The sequence below is a fragment of the Canis aureus genome, chromosome 37 (assembly GCF_053574225.1).
Source record: "Canis aureus isolate CA01 chromosome 37, VMU_Caureus_v.1.0, whole genome shotgun sequence".
Taxonomy (NCBI): domain Eukaryota; kingdom Metazoa; phylum Chordata; class Mammalia; order Carnivora; family Canidae; genus Canis; species Canis aureus.
In genome coordinates, this window is record NC_135647.1 from 2,116,314 (window position 1) to 2,128,856 (window position 12,543).

The 12,543-nt window shown below is 42.8% G+C and overlaps 1 long non-coding RNA gene, 1 other non-coding gene and 1 pseudogene across 2 annotated transcripts; all 3 read left to right on the top strand.

Moving 5' to 3' along the window:
- Positions 1-55: 55 nt before the first annotated feature.
- LOC144306625 (uncharacterized) lies at positions 56-5,269 on the top strand. The gene is made up of 4 exons (XR_013373720.1): positions 56-466; positions 4,084-4,152; positions 4,272-4,373; positions 4,525-5,269. It is a non-coding gene; the product is annotated as an uncharacterized LOC144306625 (long non-coding RNA).
- TRNAS-GCU (transfer RNA serine (anticodon GCU)) lies at positions 2,900-2,981 on the top strand. Its single transcript has one exon. It is a non-coding gene; the product is annotated as a tRNA-Ser (tRNA).
- A 1,900-nt stretch (positions 5,270-7,169) lies between the features above and the next one.
- LOC144306463 (vomeronasal type-1 receptor 46-like) lies at positions 7,170-8,091 on the top strand (annotated as a pseudogene).
- Positions 8,092-12,543: the final 4,452 nt, after the last annotated feature.

The window sequence follows — 12,543 nt, forward strand, 5'->3', positions numbered from 1 at the left end:
CACCTGAAACGAAGGCCTCAAGAGGTTGCATCACACAAGAAGTGCTTGACCAACTTGCAGTTGCTGAGGGTCAAACACCTTTATCTCTGGGCTTGCCAGTATCTGGAAGGGGATTAGGAGCTCATCATGCAGGATGATGGGTGATATATTACACAGCTGGGGTCTGTGGTGTAGGGAGGGTGTCCAGCAGGACAGCTGACCGAATTCCAGAGCTAATGCACCTGCTCGATGAACTCCTCAGACACAGTGCTGGAGAAATCGTGTGTGTTTATAGATGACAGTTCTTCTCCCCATCTCAGTGTAGAGGCTGCATTGCCCCACTGGCCTCAAGATTAGGGCATGCTAGCTGGGAAGGGCGGTGACCCTAAGGAAGGTGGACAGCCACCTGGAGATGCAAGGCTTGGCAGCAATTCAGGAGGAAATCTCATGAAACAGCCTTCACTGAGAATAAAATCTGCTGTAATTGGTAGGTACGCAAGTGAATAAGAAAAATAACCTTGTTTGTCTAGAAAAGAAGATAGATTTCAAGTATTTATTTATTACTGATTGCCAAGTGCCTTGGAGACTACAAATAGTTTGGCTTGGATATCTATATAACGTAGAGGTCAAATGGTAAACTCTAGATAATCAGTTGAATACATTTTACTTTATTTTTAAAAAGATTTTATTTATTCATGAGAGTCCGTTTTCTCCACAAAAGCCAGACTCTGTCCTATGGCCAACCTACTAATGGGCAAGCAACAAAGGACAAAAGACAGTCAAAATTTCAACCTAAATATTCTAGTTTCAGATTAGAGAGCATAAGGAGGAGGCAGAGAGGGGCAATACGATCAACCAGATATGCTGGGGGTGCCTCTCCCTGCAAAACAAATAGTTTCTGATAAACATAGTTCCTTCCAAACACTGTTTGACATACAGGAAGTTTGAGAAATTTTCAAAAACATGCCTTTTGAAGAAAACAATCCCAAACTTCCATAAAAGAGAAAGAGTAATCAAGAAAATACCATAGGAACAAAACAAAACAAAACAAAAACCTCAATTGGTTTCACTAGAGCCTTCCACAAAACTGTTAGAGTCAAACAGCCCCAATATTATGTAATTGTTTCAGTTGATAGGAAACAAAAGAAAACTTCCAAGTTTTTTTAATGAATAGGTATAATAATACCCAAACCTGATAAAGTTAGCATATGCACAAAAAGATAATTTCAGACCAACATGTTCTGAAAACCAATGCAAAATCTTAAACAAAATGTTAGCCAATATTAACCTACCATGAACAAACAGGGTATATACTAGAAATGGAATAATGATTATTAGGAGACCTATTAATGTCACATCAAATTAATAGTTTTAAGGAGGAAAAAAGCCCCACATAATTACATGATTACCTTTGCTCAGCCCCTTTCCTCAGTCTGGGACACACTTTCTCTCTCAGCCATCTCTAGAAAACTTGCTCAGACTAACCTTCATAGGGCAGTTCTGTTTTCTGAAGGTTACTCTTGAGCAATCGAGTAATTGCACTACTAGGTATCTACCCAAATGATACAAAAATATTGATCTGAAGGGATACATGCACTCTGATGTTTACGGGAGCATTATTTACAATAGCCAAATTATGGTAATAGCCCAAGTGTCCATCGACTGATGAATGGATTAAGACGATGTGGTATATATACACAAGGGAATATTACTGAGCCATGAAAAAGAATGAAATCCTGCCCATTTGCAACCATCTGGATAGAGCCAGAGAGTATAATGCTAAGCCAAAATAGGTCAGAGAAAGCCAAATACCATATGATCTCACTAATGTCAAATTTAAAAAACAAGACAAATTAACAAAGGGAGGAAAAAGAGAGGAAAACCAAGAAACAGACTCGTAACTCTAGAGAACAAATTGATGGTCACCAGAGGGAAGGTGGGTGAGGGGATGGGTGACATAGGTGATGGTGATTTAGGAGGGCACTTGTGATGAGCACTGGGTGTTGTTTATAAACGCTGGATCATTACATTTTACATCTGAAACTATTATTACACCGTAGGTTAACCAACTGGAATTTAACTTCAAATTTTGGGGAAAACACCCTAATTTTCAGTATTATTTTCCTTTCCCATGCATTTACAATTCATTCTGATTAGTCAGAATTCACTCCTACTTATTTCGCTTATTCATCTGTGCTTTGCATTCATTCTTAGAAACTACGAAGAAGCTGAAAACTCTCCCTCACCCCCATCCTTTCCCCAAATAATTTCCTCGCTAGGAGTGAGTCTTTTGACATCCCTAGCACCACATGCCTTGTAAAATCGGACAGAAGCTGAGAACCCGTCCCCTAGAAAATCACCCAGAGGCACGGATTTGGGGGGGGGGGGCTGCTGAGGACTCAGGGCTCCCCCGGGCGGATGCGCGGCAAAGGGGCCCTCGCCCCACCCCGGTGCAGGGTCACCTCTGCAACCCCACCCCGCAGCGTTAGGCGGAGAGAGAGGCAGCACCGCCTCACTCGGCCCCGTGCTTCGGTCGCCCAGGCTGTCTCAGCCGCCAGGAATGCGGGGTCCGGACTCGCCAGGGGCCCTGGGGTGGGCTCTGGGGGCCCCTGCCCGCGGCGGGCTCCGAGGGCTTCCTCCCCGCGCAGGTGGGGACCGCCGCGGCCACGCCCACCGCCTGCGCGCACGCGGCCCTGCAGCCCGGACCCCGGCGGGGCCTGTGGCGCTGCGGGCGCGGTCGGGCCTCGGGCGAGAGCTGCCCCCGCCCCTGCCCCAGCGCGAGGGTCCCCCGCGCTCCGCGGCCGCTCTGTGCGGAGCCCGCCGGCCCCACGTCTCCTGGACGTCTCCTGACCGTCCTTCCATCCAATGAGTTCCCAAGTGTAAATTCTGGAAGAAAGTACCCCAAAAGGCATGGTATAGAGACGAAGTGGCCGAGTGGTTAAGGCGATGGACTGCTAATCCATTGTGCTCTGCACGCGTGGGTTCAAGTCCCACCTTCGTCGGTCGTGTACCTTTTGGTGTGAAAGCTGTAGGAATATTTTCAAAGGTCTCCTGGCATTTCCAGGTTGGGATAAGCTCCTTTCAAATATCCGTTCAGTTGGATGGCTGGCTTGGCTCAGTGGATGGAGCATGTGGCTCTTGATTTCGGAGTCATGGGTTCCAGACCCACTTTGGTGTAGAGATTACTCAAATAAATTAACCTTAAAAAAAGAAAATCGGTTTAGTGTCCTGAGTTTCACCTGAAGTTTAACTTCATCTTTACTGATTATACAACCTGTACCATTATGTCTGCCTTCCTTTGGGTAGTATTCCTGTGTTTGTGACATTAATTTCTTTATAGCAGATTTTGCAGATTATTCCTCAGTTTGACCCAATGTAATGTATTCCCTGGACATGTACCATACTCCTTGAAGGGCTTTTTTTTTTTTTAAACCAATTCATAATTTGGAGAATTAATTGGTCAAGGCCTGAACTCTATGAATCTTTTTAGCAATCGACCAATCTCTAAGTTGACTAGTTCCCAAATTTTTGTTTCATTTTACAGTGTTGACACAGATACTTGAATAAGCCAAATTCTCCAGTACAATGGAAATTTGGTTTCAAAATTATTTTACTATTTTATATTTATATAACAATGGAATACAGGTTTTAGATAGATAGATGTTTAGTTCTATCCACTTAGGAACATGACTGGAATTTCCCATCCTCAATGTTCAACTAGTTTTTACAATTACATTTCCTTCTGTTTAAAGACTATTATCTTTAGGGACACCTGGGTGGCTCAGTGGTTGAGAAACTGCCTTCAATTCAAGGTGTCATCCAGGGTCCTGGGATCAAGTCCCACATGGGGATCCCTGCAGGGATCCTGCTTCTCCACTGCCTATGTCTATAACCTCTATCTCCATGTATCTGATGAAAAAACGAATAAAATTTTTAAAAACTATTATTTTTAAGATACTTTACTAAAAATATTTTTTCTGAAATCTTCTTTAAAAAAAAACATTTTAATATAACTTTAAAACACACTCATTGTAATTTGGAGGGACAGGGAAAGCTGTACTTCAGGGACTGAGATTCTGACCAAAGTGTTCTCTTCCCTGACAGGCTGACAACCTTGAAAAGCCAAGTCTTGGTTCCAGTTGAGGTTAACCAAGAGCTCTTCAAATCCAGAAGGTACAAGTATGTCTCGGTGGAGGGTTCACCTGCCCGAAGGACCAACAAAGAGCATGGCTGCACAGCAGCTGCCAGGGGAGCACAGCTGACCAAGTCTTTTATTACTCCCTGTGCCACAGAAACCGTCCCTCAGATGCAGGGACCTTGCTCCTGTCTTTGACTAAGGGCAGTTCCTGAGAGGGTCTGTGAGCCTGAGCACCTGGACTCCTGATCCTGCAAAGGTACGTTTCCCCGGGGCCAGAAAGATGACGGGGACCGGTTTCAGCAAATGTGCCTCCAGACACGTTTGAGCAGGTGTCCCTGGGTTCAGGATCGGTACCACGAGAGAGCTCTGGGGCGCGCTGTAGACAAGGTACCGCTTTCTTTTGTCAGGAAATCCTGGAAGCATCAGAGTGCCTGCAGTCTCCAGGAGCAGCTGTGTTTCCCTCTGCCTCGCTGCCCCCTGCATCCTGCTCTGTCAGCAACACTAGCAGGGATGGAGTTTGTGGCTCTCACTGGGGGCATTCCTGGGTTTTGCATATGAGCCAACTTGGTCTTCCCAGGTGTCTTGAAAATTCTCCAAGTGTTTGTGTGGAATTTGAAGGTCTTCTTCCCTCACCTGTCCTTAGCCTCCCCATCCTAACACTAATAATGGCACCGTATGTGTAAGTCAGCTTCGGCCACTACACGCCAGCTTGACGGAGGCACCTCTTAGCAGCATTAGGATGAAAATGACAGGGGCTGTTGGCCGAGTCTTACTTTTACAGCCAGGTTGTGAATAACCTGAGGCAGTCCGCTTTACCTCTACTGTCGTCTCACGTAGCAGAAAGCACTCCTCTCACTTTTTAGCTGAGAAAAGGAGCTGAGAGGGATGCACTTACTTGGCTAAGGCAGTGAGTGTTAGATCCAGAATGGGCTTGTGGGCTTGCATTCAGGACTACCTGAATGTAAAGCATGTCTCTTAAAATAGCTTACTTTAAAGGGGCACCTGGATGGCTCAGTTGGTCAAGTGTCTGCCTTCGGCTCAGATCATGATCTCAGGGTCCTGGGATGCAGCCCCACATCTGCTTCCCTGCTCAGCGAGGAGCCTGCTTCTCCCTCTGGCCCTACTTCTCCCCCTGCTTGTTCTCTCTCTCTCTCTCTCTCTCAAGTAAATAAATAAAAAATTTAAAAAGATAGTTTATTTTAACATTTCCAAAAAAGTAATCTGGGACAGTCCCATCCCATCCCTCCCTCCTCTGACATTGTTCCTATATTTCAGTCACAAAGAAAGACGAGTGGTTTACCAGCTGACACGGAAAGCAGTCCCCATCCTGATTCAGAGCTTTGAGATTTGGGGAAGATAGAAAGAAGGCTGGAAAAATGGTAAAACATTTTGTATAGGAAAGTACTGAATATAGGTAATTAAATTTTTACAACCCTGGTAGGATATGAAACGGGGTGAAGGATGTGGAAAGGCTTCCAAAGTATATAGAATCTATGGAACCCCTGGGAGTTAAATCAAACATCTTGGTCTATTTTGTTTGGGGGGAATTGTCAGCAGTTTTATATCAATTTCTAGGTGAAAAATTAGATTGGAGAAGCTATTGATGAAAGAGCCAAGTTTTACCCAGGCCTGAAAGGTTGACAATCGGTTTGGACTGGTGACAATTCAGTCAGTTCTGTTGTTGCCCAGGTTGGGAAAACAGAAGTTGGTAAAAGCTAATTGCTAAACTACCTGGAAAGCTTGTTTATCCCAGGATTATTCAGAAACTGTGAAAGGCCATTACAAACCTTTGTTTGAGTGATTTCTCTTTTCTTACCAAACATACCCCACCCCACTTTGCTGCACTTTACCATTATTAGGGATCTCTAAGTCATAAACCGCACTCTTCTCCTGACAACCCCCAATTCCTTGTTAACTGGCTTTCTTTTTTAACCACCAGCACCCCCCACCCCAACTCCCACCCCGGGAAATAGTAACATATCCTGAACACATCCAGGCTTCCCTTAGGGTCTCCTCAGATTCCTCCGTGGGACTCAGACCTCCTATAAAGACCCTTGCAGGGCAGCATTCCAAGGTTGCCCCGGACTCTTGCCCAGGCTGCATCAAGTCTGGTCTGAGCTTGTGCAGCCCACAAACTGTTTCTAGAGGTCTTTGGCCGATGAGGCTTTAAGAGTTGGAGTCCTGTCTCAAAAGGTTATGCAGTTTGATTTGATGTTGACAATTAGGAAAACCCACTGAAATCTTATAAGCGATGAACTCACAAAATCATTTTGGGCATTAAAAGAGAAGTCAGGAAATATTAAGTGTATGTGTCAGAGATATAAAGACCAGAATCTAAGAGACAAACCAGGAGATTGATATACTAATCAAAATGCCGTATGTGGGGATCCCTGGGTGGCTCAGCGGTTGGGAGTCTGCCTTCGGCCCAGGGCGTGATCATATAGTCACAGGATCCAGTCCCACATCGGGCCCTCTGCGTGGAGCCTGCTTCTCCCTCCGCCTGTGTCTCTGTGTTTCTCATGAATAAATAAATAAAATCTTTAAAAAAAATGCTGTATGTGATGGATGTAAACATAAGAAGGGGCAGTATGAACAATGAGACAGGCTAAATTCATGAACTATGAAATATGTGGGGCAAGAAGAGTATTTAAGTCTGTGTTGTGGAATGTGGGGAGGTAGAGATCTTCTGGAGTTGGCTCATGGTAATATCAAAATGAAGAAGTAGAAAAACACAGGGTGACATCGGGTGGGGTCTCTTTTAGTTCAATTTGGCACATGCCAAGATTGAAAATAGCTGGGATATACAAGCTGTTGAGCACATAGATTGTCTTTGCTGGCATGGAGCCAGAAAAAAAATCTAGGTTGCAAATTTAGATTTTTGTATTCTTATTACCAATATTAGATTTGAAGCCACATAGAATTGTCTACAAAGAGTGCTTCCAGGGAAAGGAAAAGAGTTATTTGTACAAAAATATGCTCCATTACATATATCCTAACTGTCCTTTATACATTAGAAAAACCCTTTGGTACGAATCATTCTTTGAAGATACATCATACAGTTGCTTTCTTCAAAAGGTGCTTGCTGGATTCAAATTTTTCTGCCCATGAAGTAAGAAATGGTTTCAAACAATATCAAGGGACCAATGTTTCTCTTACTCACTGGATCTGGCATTGTGGGGAACATCTTTGTCTCTGTGAATTACGTGTGCATTTTCTTTGGAGACACTAAAAAGAAATCTATACATGTAATTCTCATCCACCTGGCTTTTACAAATATCCTAATTCTTTTTTCCAAGCTCATGCTAAAAACAATACAAACTTTTGGGTTGATACCTTTTCCAGATGATCGAGGCCTCTCGATCTCCATCAGCAGCTTCCTCACTGTGGTCCAGGCAGCCACCATCAGCCCCAGAGCCCCCCCTGTGCACCATTTTCAAGCCAGCATCCACATGGCGTATCCTTCCCTTTTTCCTCTTCTTTTGGATACTCAGTTCCTTGGTCAACGTGAACTTACTCTATTACATCAGAAACATCAACAGCCTAAACAGATCACGAACTGGTGCAAGTGATGGCTCTTGTTTCCTACCAGCAAGCCAGACAATGAAGTGGATTTTTCTCATTCTCATGGCCCTGCGAGATTTCCTGTTTCTGAGTCTCATGGGCTGGGCCACTGTCTACATGGTACATGTTCTCCACAAGCACCACAAGCATGCCCACTACCTGCGGAGATCCAAGGTTCTCTACCAGAACCCCCCTGAGGTAAGAGCCGTTCACAGTGTTCTCCTTCTGATGCTTTGTTTTCTTTTCTTTTCTTGGACAGATTCTATTATTTTTTATATTTAAATTCTTTCCTTGAGAATAATTTCATAAAGCTAAGCGTTTTAGAAATCATAAGCCTTAGTTATTCATTTCTCAGCCCATTTGTGCTGATTCACAGAGATGGACATCTGGCTAAATGTTGGCACATTCATTAAGACTTGAGGAAAATGACTGTTTCATTGATCCCTTGGGTAGCAAGTTTGAAATAAGACATGTAATGGCTGCGTGTAAAAAAAAAAAAAAAAACAATGAAGAGTAGCCTCAACAAATTAAATTATGATGTTATACAGCAAAGCTGTTGACCAGTAGCCCTGAGCTGACAGAGGAAGGAGATCATAATAACTTCTGGGTGCCCTCTGGGGACTTTGCCTTCTTCTCCTGTCCATCCTGCCACCCTCGGGAAGAAGCCAATTCCAGCTTTCCTGCTTATAAGATGCCTCTATTACTACCAAGCTTCCTATAGGAAGGAGAAAAATTTGGCAAATTCTTTCAAAACGCTACTGTATTTTCTCTTTGACTTGTGTCACTTCTAGGAGGATTGCTCATATGAGAATTGCAGTATAAAAATTACTACACATTGTGGCGATTTTGAAAAATCATGAACTAGTATCCAGCAAATAGACTATTTTTTGCTGGCTATGTGAAAATATTCTAGAGGGTTCTGCCATACAAGGGGATGTTATTGAGCTTATGAAAGAATGGGTGAGTTCAAAATGTATTGCTATGGAATGATGAGCAAGATGTATCTGTAATTAATAAAAGATAGTAACTCAAGAGCAATGGTATTCAAAAATGGAATGTAATATTTCAACTCCATCCGATCCCTCTCTTTTGCAAGAGTGCAAAGGAACCTTAAAACAGTATGATCTGGTTTCAGAGAACCTAGGTATGTGAAACAAATCAGTAGAATTTCCTTTTATATCTCTCTCTATCTTCTGAGTCTTTTTTTAAAAAGATTTTATTCATTCATGATAGAGAGAGAGAGAGAGAGAGGCAGAGGGAGAAGCAGGCCCCATGCCGGGAGCCCGACGCGGGACTCCATCGCGGGCCCCCCGGATCGCGCAGCCCTGGACCAAAAGCAGGCGCCAACCGCTGAGCCACCCAGGGACCCCCTATCTTCTGAGTCTTTAAATCTTTGAATACATCTTTATAAAGATGAATAAAGAACAAGTTATGAAGGGGATCCCTGGGTGGCGCAGTGGTTTGGCATCTGCTTTCGGCCCAGGGCGCGGTCCTGGAGACCCGGGATCGAATCCCACGTCGGGCTCCCGGTGCATGGAGCCTGCTTCTCTCTCTTTGTGTGTGACCATAAAAAATTAAAAAAAAAAAAATTAGTTTGAAAATAGTGCGTGGCTTGTTTCAAAACACATTTGTTAGTGCTCTGACACTGCCACAATAATATCAGTCTCACATTGGTGTGCCATCAAAGAGCTACAAAATAATTTGGTTTCTACACTAATTTATTTATTTATTTATATTTATTTATATTTATATTTATTTATTTATTTATTCATTCATTCATTCATTCAGAGACACAGAGATTGAGAGAGAGGCAGAGATACAGGCAGAGGGAAAAGCAGCAGGCTCCACGCAGGGAGCCCGATATAGGACGCCATCCTAGGTCTCCAGGATCACGCCCTGGGCCGAAGGCGACGCTAAACCGCTGAGCCACCAGGGCTGCCCTCTACACTAATTTAAATAATAAATTTGGTTTATATTTTTCTTAAATTGGAAGCCAAATAGGTATTTGAGTAGAAGTCATCATTCTGGCAATAAGATATGTCCTCAAGCTGTTTTGAAAATTACCTGATGCTGTTTTACTGATTTCACATATTTTATGATGCAAATCTTAGAATTCATATAGGCATTTTCCATCCCATTTTTATGAATGCCTGTATCATACTTGTTTTGTCACCCTTGTATACATTTGAGTCTCTTACTTCCCTACTAAACTTCCCTTTGGTTTTGTTGGACCATGTCAACACAGTTTTAAATAACTTATCTGTGTTATTATGCTATATTGTAATATGTTTAGGAGCTTAACTCCTTTATATAACTGTGGGTGTTGGAAGGCCAAGATTATGCTATTTATCTTAGTTTTGTAACTTCCCTATGACATCTTTTTCTATCATGGAGAACAAGACAAAATAAGCACTCCCTGAACTGGTCATGGGTAATGGACCCCAAAGGAAGGGATGTAAGAGCTTGGAAATGAAGTTAAGAATAGCATTTTAAAATTAATTATAAAGAAGAGACTTAATGAGCATTAAAATAGAAAGTATCCAGATGGATACGGAGATGTGTGGTTGGTAACAAAAATGGTTAGGATAGTGTGTTAGTCAGGGTCCTCCAGAGAAAGAGAATCAACAGGAAATATCTATATCTATGTATCTGTATCTGTCTCTCTGAAGAGAGAGAGAGAGAGAGAGAGAGAAATGATTGGACTTAGCTCACTCCGTTCTGGAGGCAGGGAAGTCCCACAGTCTGCTGTCTGCAAGCTAGAGAACCAGGAAAGCCAGTGGTAGTGTCCAGTAGGAGTCCAAAGGCCTGACAACCAAGGGGTTCCTTATTTACATACCCAAGTCTGAGGGCTGAGAACCAGGAGCTGCCAGGATGGAGAGCTGGAGCGGATTCACTTGCCAGCTCAAGAAGAGAGAAGGAATTCAGCCTTCCTTTGCCTTTTTGTTCCAGGAGGGCCCCTAGCAGATTGGTGACAGGGCATCCCTACTCAGTCTATTGAGCAAAGGCTATTCTCTTCCAGAAACACCCTCAGAGACAAAGTCAGTTTTTCCAGCTATGTGGGCATCCCTTAGATCAGTTAAGTTGACACACAAAATTAGTGATTACAGAGAGCCTGGAATTTGGATTCTCAAAGTAAGTGTTCTTCTGTGCTTCCCTTGGAAAAGTTAGGATGGAGTTGAGAAATTTAAATTGAATCTAGAATCTTAAGCAGAAAGTAACTTAAAATGAGAAGCACATGACTAAATTGTTACCCATATAGGAGAGCGGGAGGGAGGGAGGAAGGAGAAACCGAGAATATTGAATTTTAGAACACCCTGACATGGCTGGTAACCCCCACCAACTACCTCTTGCCTCTCATTTATAGTTTTGTTATGAGTAAAATAGAGTAGGAAGGTGAACTCTGTATCAATTTTGCCTGTGAAATCTTACAGAAGTTTTGAAGTAATGATAACTGAAAATGTCTCAGATTTGGTGAAATTCAAACTAGTAGCTTCAAAAGCTCAGAGAATTCTAAGCAGCATAGACTCAAAAATGTTTATATCCAGACCAGTCTGTAAAAATGAAAGCAAAATATCTTAAAAGCAGCCAGAGTTAAACGACAAGTTATCTACAATTCTTAAATGATAGTGGATTTCTTGGAAGAAACCATGGACCTGAGATAAAACTTTATTGATCATCTAACTTAACCTAATAAGTTCCTAGTCTGACTGGTGATGCATAGTGTGACTTTGGGTCTCCAGGAATTATTGTCAGCTCAGAGCCAATGACCGTGAGTCTCTGAGAAGACTGATTATGTCCCTTTGTCCACTACACAGTCTCCATAATAAGTGACTGCGGGTCCCTCCGGGGATGGCTGCGGGAAGATTATCACTGTTATGTTCTTGGCAATGTAGTAGAGTTTCTCCATGGGGATCTATCTTTCCCATCATTCAAGGTTCTCTGGGTCACAGAACCAGGTCGTGTCTGGGGATGTTTAAGGATCCACAATTATCCATGGTGCTTGAGTGATTCAAGTCGGGTGTATATTCACACGGCCTGGAATGTTTCTCCTTTTCCAGACCAAGTGAGACTTTAGTAGATTCTTATATACAGCAGTTAAACAAAACCATAATCAACTAGTCAATTATGAAGATCTCTGTGATCTGATTTTATGTCCTATGAACTTGGCTTGCCTTTCTGCTTGAGACATGCAGGTTGTTGGTTTTTGTATTTGGCTGTCTTTGGGAGTGGCTCTGGATCTTGGTAGGGTAGCACCCTATCCCCCCTTTTGGGGATGACTGGATCTTGGTAAGGTAGCATCCTATTCCCCCTTTTGCAGATGATCTGGATCTTGGTAAGGTAGCACCCTATCCCCCCTTTTGGGGTTGACTCTTATACCCAAAGGGGGTTTTCAATACCATTAGAAATATGTACTATTTGTTCTAGCTGGAAAATGATAAGACATTTAAAATAATTCTGTTTTAAGTAATTCTGTAATCAAAAGTTGGCCAGATTGGAACCCGACATTGGGAGTCCGGTAGGAATTGTTCAAAGCCTTTCCCCCTGCCCCACATTAAAATTAGAACTTTGTACACATAAAAAAAAAAAAGAGGCAAATGGAGGATAATGAAGTTGGAGAGATGGATCTATCATGTCATTAAGTTACAACCTTATTCTCTGAGAAATTGAGAGCCCCTCTATCTTACAACTTGTAAAATGAGAAAACAAATGCAGCTCTAGAGGCAGGCCAAATTCTACCCATTCACTTCCACCAATCCCAAAACCTCCCCTATTTATCTCAAAAGGCTTGTAATCTCTTCAAGAACTCTTATCACCCTCAATTCCTAAGACTGAAGAAAAAGGGGTGAGACTGGAAGACTTTTTAA